The sequence below is a fragment of the Panulirus ornatus genome, chromosome 12, assembly GCF_036320965.1.
Source record: "Panulirus ornatus isolate Po-2019 chromosome 12, ASM3632096v1, whole genome shotgun sequence".
Taxonomy (NCBI): domain Eukaryota; kingdom Metazoa; phylum Arthropoda; class Malacostraca; order Decapoda; family Palinuridae; genus Panulirus; species Panulirus ornatus.
In genome coordinates this window covers 65,513,063-65,521,544 of record NC_092235.1, presented here as the reverse complement: position 1 = coordinate 65,521,544, position 8,482 = coordinate 65,513,063, and the positions used below count along the sequence as shown (strand labels likewise).

General features: G+C 42.8%; 1 long non-coding RNA gene across 1 annotated transcript in view; it reads left to right on the top strand.

Moving 5' to 3' along the window:
• The first annotated feature begins 1,006 nt into the window (after positions 1 to 1,006).
• LOC139751763 (uncharacterized) overlaps positions 1,007 to 8,482 on the top strand; it is a 76,141-nt gene continuing 68,665 nt past the window's right edge. The window contains exon 1 of the long non-coding RNA XR_011713421.1: positions 1,007 to 1,069. This is a non-coding gene — a long non-coding RNA (uncharacterized lncRNA). The remainder of the gene's footprint in view (positions 1,070 to 8,482) is intronic.

Below are 8,482 nucleotides of genomic sequence, written 5' to 3'. Positions count from 1 at the left end.
CAAATGATATCAGACAGGTGTTCTTGGAAACACCTGCACTCGTCTGCCACCCCATCATATCTTAACCTTTCCCACCTGTGTTCTCTACACACACACACACACACACACACACACACACACACACACACACACACACACCTGGACACTCCATATCTGCAGGACGTCGAGAATATAAAAGAAAGTCGGTTTTGATCTTGTATGTTTGAGACCTGAACCTATTATTTCAGAGGTTTACTTAATTAGTGCAGTTGGAACGTAATCATTTGTCCGATTCCACCGTACGATAAGGTTGGTAATAGCGGAGAGTGTAGTGGTATATAACATGGCGCTCACAAAGGTCTTGTCTCTAATATTAGGGATTCTGGTCGAGGTGAATTTAGGGAACTTTATTCGACGATGAATCCATTTCCACTGAAAATGTTCGGCGACAGATGACAGCTCATGTGTGAGTGCGCGTCCCGTACAGCCGAGTGTGAGTACTGGATGTGAGTACTGGATGTGAGTACTGGATGTGAGTACTGGATGTGAGTACTATTTGTGTGTTAGTGAGGGAGAGTTCTACACTCGTGTGGGTTGGTATTTTGTGTTGTATGGATTCTCACACACACACACACACACACACACACACACACACACACACACACACACACACATACAGTGTGTGTGTGTGTGTGTGTGTGAGTGTGTGTGTGTGTGTGTGTGTGAGTATGTATCTTTTATGTCATCCGCCACCATGGAAACGCATCACTAACGTGTACGTACTCACCTGTGGTAGGTACGTACACGGTGTTTTAGTGGCGGTGATGGCCACCCTCCTCCTGCAGGCAGGGGTTCAGCCAAGCCCTTTCTCTCTGCTCCTTCTCCTCTCCTCCTCCTCCTCCCCCACCTCACATCGCCCCGCCTGACCACCTTATCAGCGACTCCCACCACTCGCCATGCAGGACCCCCGATAAGCTCCGAGCTAATGCACTTATGGGTTCTCCTCTCCGCACAGGTCACGACGTGGAGCCGAGGTCACTCAGCTGTTAAAGAGCTTGCAGTGATAAGGAGTCGCTCCTCCATTACCCAGGTATGTAGTGGGATGATCGGCCCCGAGAGAGAGAGAGAGAGAGAGAGAGAGAGAGAGAGAGAGAGAGAGAGAGAGAGAGAGAGAGAGTGGGAGAGAGAGAGTGTGTATTCACCAATCAGGACCTTGATGGTGTGGGTGGCGCTTATCTTCAAGCTAAGGTCATCATCCCGTCCAAACCATTACAGACCAATTTCCATGCTTTTGCCAGGTCGTAAAAAGTATATTTAATTATGAGGGTAAATTCACAACGAGAGTCGAACCCAAGCACATTACAGCGATTTTTTTTTTCTTCTCGGTGGGTTGGGTGGTGGGGTGTCAGCCACTCCAGGTACGGAATCAGTCGTAGGAATCCATCATATTGAAACCATATATTTTTTTCTATATTTCAAAAATGTTTCATAAATCTTTCCTCATAAAACTATTCAAATTACCTGGGTACGACTTCATTAAAAGCAACCATACCTTTATTACGTGAGCAACTGAATAATGAACCATTATTACACGACGTATTGTTGAATCCACACTTACGTTATGTTTGAAACATGACAGATGGTTCATAGGAAACAACGAGATAGGTCGACTCTCTCATCTTGAACCACTGAATAGAACGTTTTTGTGTCATACTTGGCGAATGACACTTGAGAGTAAAAATTTACAAGCGTATGAAGCTCAGGTTACATTCAACAACACTGCTGTATGATACAGTGCGAGATTCATTGCATTTGAGTGGTAAGGCAAACTGTACTCAACTGTAATAAAGACGGTCAGATTTGGCGCGTCAGAGAAAGTTCGAACGCTAATGAGTTTTGTTTTCCCATTGGCCATAGCGGAGTAATGTCAGCATTGTGTGTTTGTATATGCAAGTGAATTTGCCCGTATCATTTATGATTATTATTATTATTAGTGTCATTATTATTAGTAGTAGTTGTAGTAGTAGTAGTAGTAGTAGTATCATTATTATCATTATCATCGTCAAAGTTGTTGTTATTGTGCTATTACTGTGTTTGCTTTCATCATAGTGTCATTACTGATTTTACAATCATAACCATAAGTAGAAGTAGTCGCAGTAGTATTAGGAATAGTAGTTGTAGTAATAGTTGAAATGATAGTAACGATAATCTTATTAGTAGTAATATCTACGATTATTATCATTGAAAGAAAACTGGATGTTCCTTCTATCTAAAATAAGATTGTGTTTCGAAGGTTTGCGACCTCATTCCACCTCCCAGAAAAATATGGGAAAAGCAATGAGACAAAATATCCAGGTGTAAAACCAGGAAACTCTACAATTTTCTGGCGTCGAATTCAGTTTGCGTCATAAGATACTGGGAAACAAGAGAATCCAAAACATTGAAGCTGATCTTCAATGAATTGTGGAATTTCATTAATAATTACCATCCGTCTACGTTTCGTTGTGACTCGTCCCATCCGTATTGACCGAGAAACTAAAAGATGTGGAGTGTTGATATAAGTATTTAGGTACAGATAGGTGTTCCTGACCATGAACCTTAGGAAGGTATGAATTTGCATAATCAAAAGGTCTAATAGGGAATAGAAAGAGCGAAAGGGAATTTAGAGAAATTTTTAGAATTCAAGATGGAATAAAGGAAAAGAAAATATTCAGGAAATTTGGTGACTTCATGAAATGACACAAAGCTTAACGAGACATTAAACGTCGGTCACGGGAGAGGAAGTTCAACGAAGCAGAGCTGTATTTAACGTACTTAACGTAGCAGTTCTCTCATGATGTATAGAATGGAAATCGTACGTTGCAGAAATGAGAATGGATACACTCCCTCTTTGAGAGGTATTCCTTCACGTCACAAGTACTGAACGAAGTTATTGTAGGTGTAATTTGGAGGCGTAATTTCAGCTGGTGTATTTTGTTATTTTCAAGATATTGTATACGGCAGAAAGCTTGCACTAAGAAATTCAGACGTATTATGGTGGGACTGCAGAAAATAAGATTAATTACGTCGGTCATTTAGCAAGATGTTTGAGGGTGAGCAAGATGGTTGATCGTGAGCAAGATGTTGATTGTGAGCAAGATGCTTAGGGTGAGCAAGATGTTGATTGTGAGCAAGATGTTGAGGGTGAGCAAGATGTTGATTGTGAGCAAGATGTTGAGGGTGAGCAAGATGTTGAGGGTGAGCAAGATGGTTGATCGTGAGCAAGATGGTTGATTGTGAGCAAGATGTTGATTGTGAGCAAGATGTTTAGGGTGAGCAAGATGTTTGAGGGTGAGCAAGATGTTTGAGGGTGAGCAAGATGTTTGAGGGTGAGCAAGATGTTTGAGGGTGAGCAAGATGTTTGAGGGTGAGCAAGATGTTGAGGGTGAGCAAGATGTTGAGTGTGAGTTTTGCTCACATCGTTCACAGAATCGCGAAATACATTTTATCATTGGGTTCATAAGGAAATAAGACACTTTTCAATAAGACAACCCAGTTCTCAGTTTCCGTTTTATGTTTCCAAGAAATGTATGATAACAAAATGTTTGGTGTGAAATAGATATACTTAATCTACTCCCCCCCAAAAAAGATATAAGGCTCCACACACACACATACACACACACACACACACACACACACACACACACACACACACACACACACACACACACACACACGCATGCATGCACACACATATAAGGCTCCACACACACACACACACACACACACACACGCATACACACACACACACACACACACACACGCATACACACACACACACACACACACACACACACACACACACGCACACGCATACACACACACACACACACACACACCCACACACATACACACACACATACACACACATTGCTCACTCTAATTACCCCAAACATTACTGATGATATATCTCGTACATTGTAACATGCAGTTGACCCCGTCATAGCAGGAAATGCAAATCAGGCAGCATATTTATCACGACATAGTTGCTGAAGATACTACGCGATATCTGATCACCAGTCTTAACTACATAGCACTCCAGAATCCATCAAAATTCATGTAATGAACTTTTTCTTTTTTTTTCATAGTTATTCCTAAGCTGCGGAGGAGCAGATTCGAAATTAACAGGAAATTAAATGACGCGATCAAATAGCCACCCGTGGCGTGACCTGGTCCTCCTCTTTCCCCCTCCCCCCTTCAGTGTATTACGAACTCTCAAACTCTGCGCAAGATTATCACTACCTCCATCACGTCGCGTCTTCAGCGACGACGCGCAGCAATATACGACCAGGATCTATCGTAGGAAGGCAAGACTTAGATTACTTCCTCTTACGAGTAGTTTGTTACCCGAGAGCAGACGGTGATTCGCTAATCATAGTCTTCGAGTGTCGTTACTCTTAAAACGAATGCTAAAGCAAATTACTTATCTGGTAGTTAGGCGTTTCGAGAGCGTAAGACGAGCCAGGAAGTACTGCTCTGTTTTTGTAATCAGTAATCATGGGTGTAATTGAGCTCTTGGGAACTCTTGCGTCTTCTTGCGAACGAGCCTTCCCCCCAACACACTCCTCTCCTCCCTCCGTCAGGTGCCCCATGCCAGGTTGAGACCGCAAGAACAGGGCGATGAAAGCACAGATAACCCTTGCGGGAGAAAGGGGCTGTCAGCGGGTTAACAACGATCCCCGGACGATACCAGAGCGATCGCGGACGATACCTGACCCTCCGGAGCTTGTTAGTACCTGCCTTAGCCCCGGCCGACATGTTGACCCAGAGCGAGAGTCGGGTCCGTAAAATTGCCCTCCGTCATGCGACCTCGGCTTTGTTGTTGGTCGGGCGGCCGCGCCGCTCCCTCTGACGACCGGCGGGGCGGATCACAACCCCTTCCGGGAAAACACACCAGGATGAATCGCAACAACCTCTGGGAAACATACGTGTCGTGGATCACAACCTTCCCGGCAGCGCACCAGGTGGAATCACAACCTCTGGGATACATGCGTGTCTGGATCACTACTTACGGAAGCGCTAAATGGAGGAATTATAACCTTTACCGAGCATCCTAGGTGGAATCACAACCTCTCGGGGGAATTCAGAGAGAAATCACAACCCGTAGAGAACATCAGAGACAGGATCGCACAACCTTCTTGACTATATAAAGAGGGATGATAACCATCAGCTTTAATACAGAGGAGAATTACAACCGCCAGTGATCCATTGGCCTCTTAAGTGCATGGATTCCTTTTGTAACCCATACAGGACAGGGTCATGATCTCAGTCGAGCTTGCGTAACATGCAACATAACCTGTGATTAACATACCGAGACGCATCACAACCTGGAGGAGAGCAGAGCAGTCCACGAGAACACATGGCGGCCGACCCCACCATCACGCAGATGTATGACCAGCACTAGAAGTCACCGTTATTACCGCTGTCTGGATTTTATAGATCCGTAATATCTCCCCTCCTGAAAACTTCAGTATTTTATGGAATTTAACCAATTTAGCCTCCGTTAGTCGAGGTTAGATAAAGGCATGTTTCATCAACTTTATTCAAAATGTTTCTGCTTTTTTTTCTTTAAAGTAGCGAGTATTTTTGTAGCTCAAGAGCCACACAGTGGAAGCATTTACAGTCTTGGCGTTATCTGAAACGCCTGAAGATGATGTTCGTTTTCTCGATCTGGTGGCTATGATTTGACGTTGACGGCCTTTAATGCCATTAGCTTAAAGCAGAAGTTACCAAACAACTTCATTCCTCAGAAACCACTTGGGCGACATTAACCAAACCCATCCTAACTTACCGTTGCTTTTTTGACAGTAACTTACTGTTGGTTAGGTAACAGTTACTCACTCTTGCTTAGGTAACAGTTACTCACCGTTGCTTAGTTAAGTTACTTACCGTTGCTTAGGTAAGTTACTTACCATTGCTTTTTTTTGACTAACTTATTTTTGGTTAGGTAACAGTTGCTCACTCTTGCTTAGGTAACAGTTACTCACTCTTGCTTAGGTAACAGTTACTCACTCTTGCTTAGGTAACAGTTACTCACCGTTGCTTAGGTAAGTTACTTACCATTGCTTTTTTTTGACTAACTTATTTTTGGTTAGGTAACAGTTACTCACCGTTGCTTAGGTAAGTTACTTACCATTGCTTTTTTTTGACTAACTTATTTTTGGTTAGGTAACAGTTACTCACTCTTGCTTAGGTAACAGTTACTCACTCTTGCTTAGGTAACAGTTACTCACCGTTGCTTAGTTAAGTTACTTACCGTTGCTTAGGTAAGTTACTTACCATTGCTTTTTTTTGACTAACTTATTTTTGGTTAGGTAACAGTTGCTCACCGTTGCTTAGGTAAGTTACTAACCGTTGCTTAGGTAACAGTTACTCACTCTTGCTTAGGTAACAGTTACTCACCGTTGCTTAGGTAACAGTTACTCACCGTTGCTTAGGTAACAGTTACTCACCGTTGCTTAGGTAACAGTTACTCACTCTTGCTTAGGTAACAGTTACTCACCGTTGCTTAGGTAACAGTTACTCACCGTTGCTTAGGTAACAGTTACTCACCGTTGCTTAGGTAACAGTTACTCACCGTTGCTTAGGTAACAGTTACTCACCGTTGCTTAGGTAACAGTTACTCACCGTTGCTTAGGTAACAGTTACTCACTCTTGCTTAGGTAACAGTTACTCACTCTTGCTTAGGTAACAGTTACTCACTCTTGCTTAGGTAACAGTTACTCACTCTTGCTTAGGTAACAGTTACTCACCGTTGCTTAGGTAACAGTTACTCACTCTTGCTTAGGTAACAGTTACTCACTCTTGCTTAGGTAACAGTTACTCACTCTTGCTTAGGTAACAGTTACTCACCGTTGCTTAGGTAACAGTTACTCACTCTTGCTTAGGTAACAGTTACTCACCGTTGCTTAGGTAACAGTTACTCACTCTTGCTTAGGTAACAGTTACTCACTCTTGCTTAGGTAACAGTTACTCACCGTTGCTTAGGTAACAGTTACTCACTCTTGCTTAGGTAACAGTTACTCACCGTTGCTTAGGTAACAGTTACTCACTCTTGCTTAGGTAACAGTTACTCACCGTTGCTTAGGTAACAGTTACTCACCGTTGCTTAGGTAACAGTTACTCACCGTTGCTTAGGTAACAGTTACTCACCGTTGCTTAGGTAACAGTTACTCACTCTTGCTTAGGTAACAGTTACTCACCGTTGCTTAGGTAACAGTTACTCACCGTTGCTTAGGTAACAGTTACTCACCGTTGCTTAGGTAACAGTTACTCACTCTTGCTTAGGTAACAGTTACTCACCGTTGCTTAGGTAACAGTTACTCACCGTTGCTTAGGTAACAGTTACTCACCGTTGCTTAGGTAACAGTTACTCACTCTTGCTTAGGTAACAGTTACTCACCGTTGCTTAGGTAAGTTACTTACCATTGCTTTTTTTTGACTAACTTATTTTTGGTTAGGTAACAGTTACTCACCGTTGCTTAGGTAACAGTTACTCACCGTTGCTTAGGTAACAGTTACTCACTCTTGCTTAGGTAACAGTTACTCACTCTTGCTTAGGTAACAGTTACTCACCGTTGCTTAGGTAACAGTTACTCACCGTTGCTTAGGTAACAGTTACTCACCGTTGCTTAGGTAACAGTTACTCACTCTTGCTTAGGTAACAGTTACTCACTCTTGCTTAGGTAACAGTTACTCACCGTTGCTTAGGTAACAGTTACTCACCGTTGCTTAGGTAACAGTTACTCACTCTTGCTTAGGTAACAGTTACTCACTCTTGCTTAGGTAACAGTTACTCACCGTTGCTTAGGTAACAGTTACTCACTCTTGCTTAGGTAACAGTTACTCACCGTTGCTTAGGTAACAGTTACTCACCGTTGCTTAGGTAACAGTTACTCACCGTTGCTTAGGTAACAGTTACTCACTCTTGCTTAGGTAACAGTTACTCACCGTTGCTTAGGTAACAGTTACTCACCGTTGCTTAGGTAACAGTTACTCACCGTTGCTTAGGTAACAGTTACTCACTCTTGCTTAGGTAACAGTTACTCACCGTTGCTTAGGTAACAGTTACTCACCGTTGCTTAGGTAACAGTTACTCACCGTTGCTTAGGTAACAGTTACTCACCGTTGCTTAGGTAACAGTTACTCACCGTTGCTTAGGTAACAGTTACTCACTCTTGCTTAGGTAACAGTTACTCACCGTTGCTTAGGTAACAGTTACTCACTCTTGCTTAGGTAACAGTTACTCACCGTTGCTTAGGTAACAGTTACTCACTCTTGCTTAGGTAACAGTTACTCACTCTTGCTTAGGTAACAGTTACTCACCGTTGCTTAGGTAACAGTTACTCACTCTTGCTTAGGTAACAGTTACTCACTCTTGCTTAGGTAACAGTTACTCACTCTTGCTTAGGTAACAGTTACTCACTCTTGCTTAGGTAACAGTTACTCACTCTTGCTTAGGTAA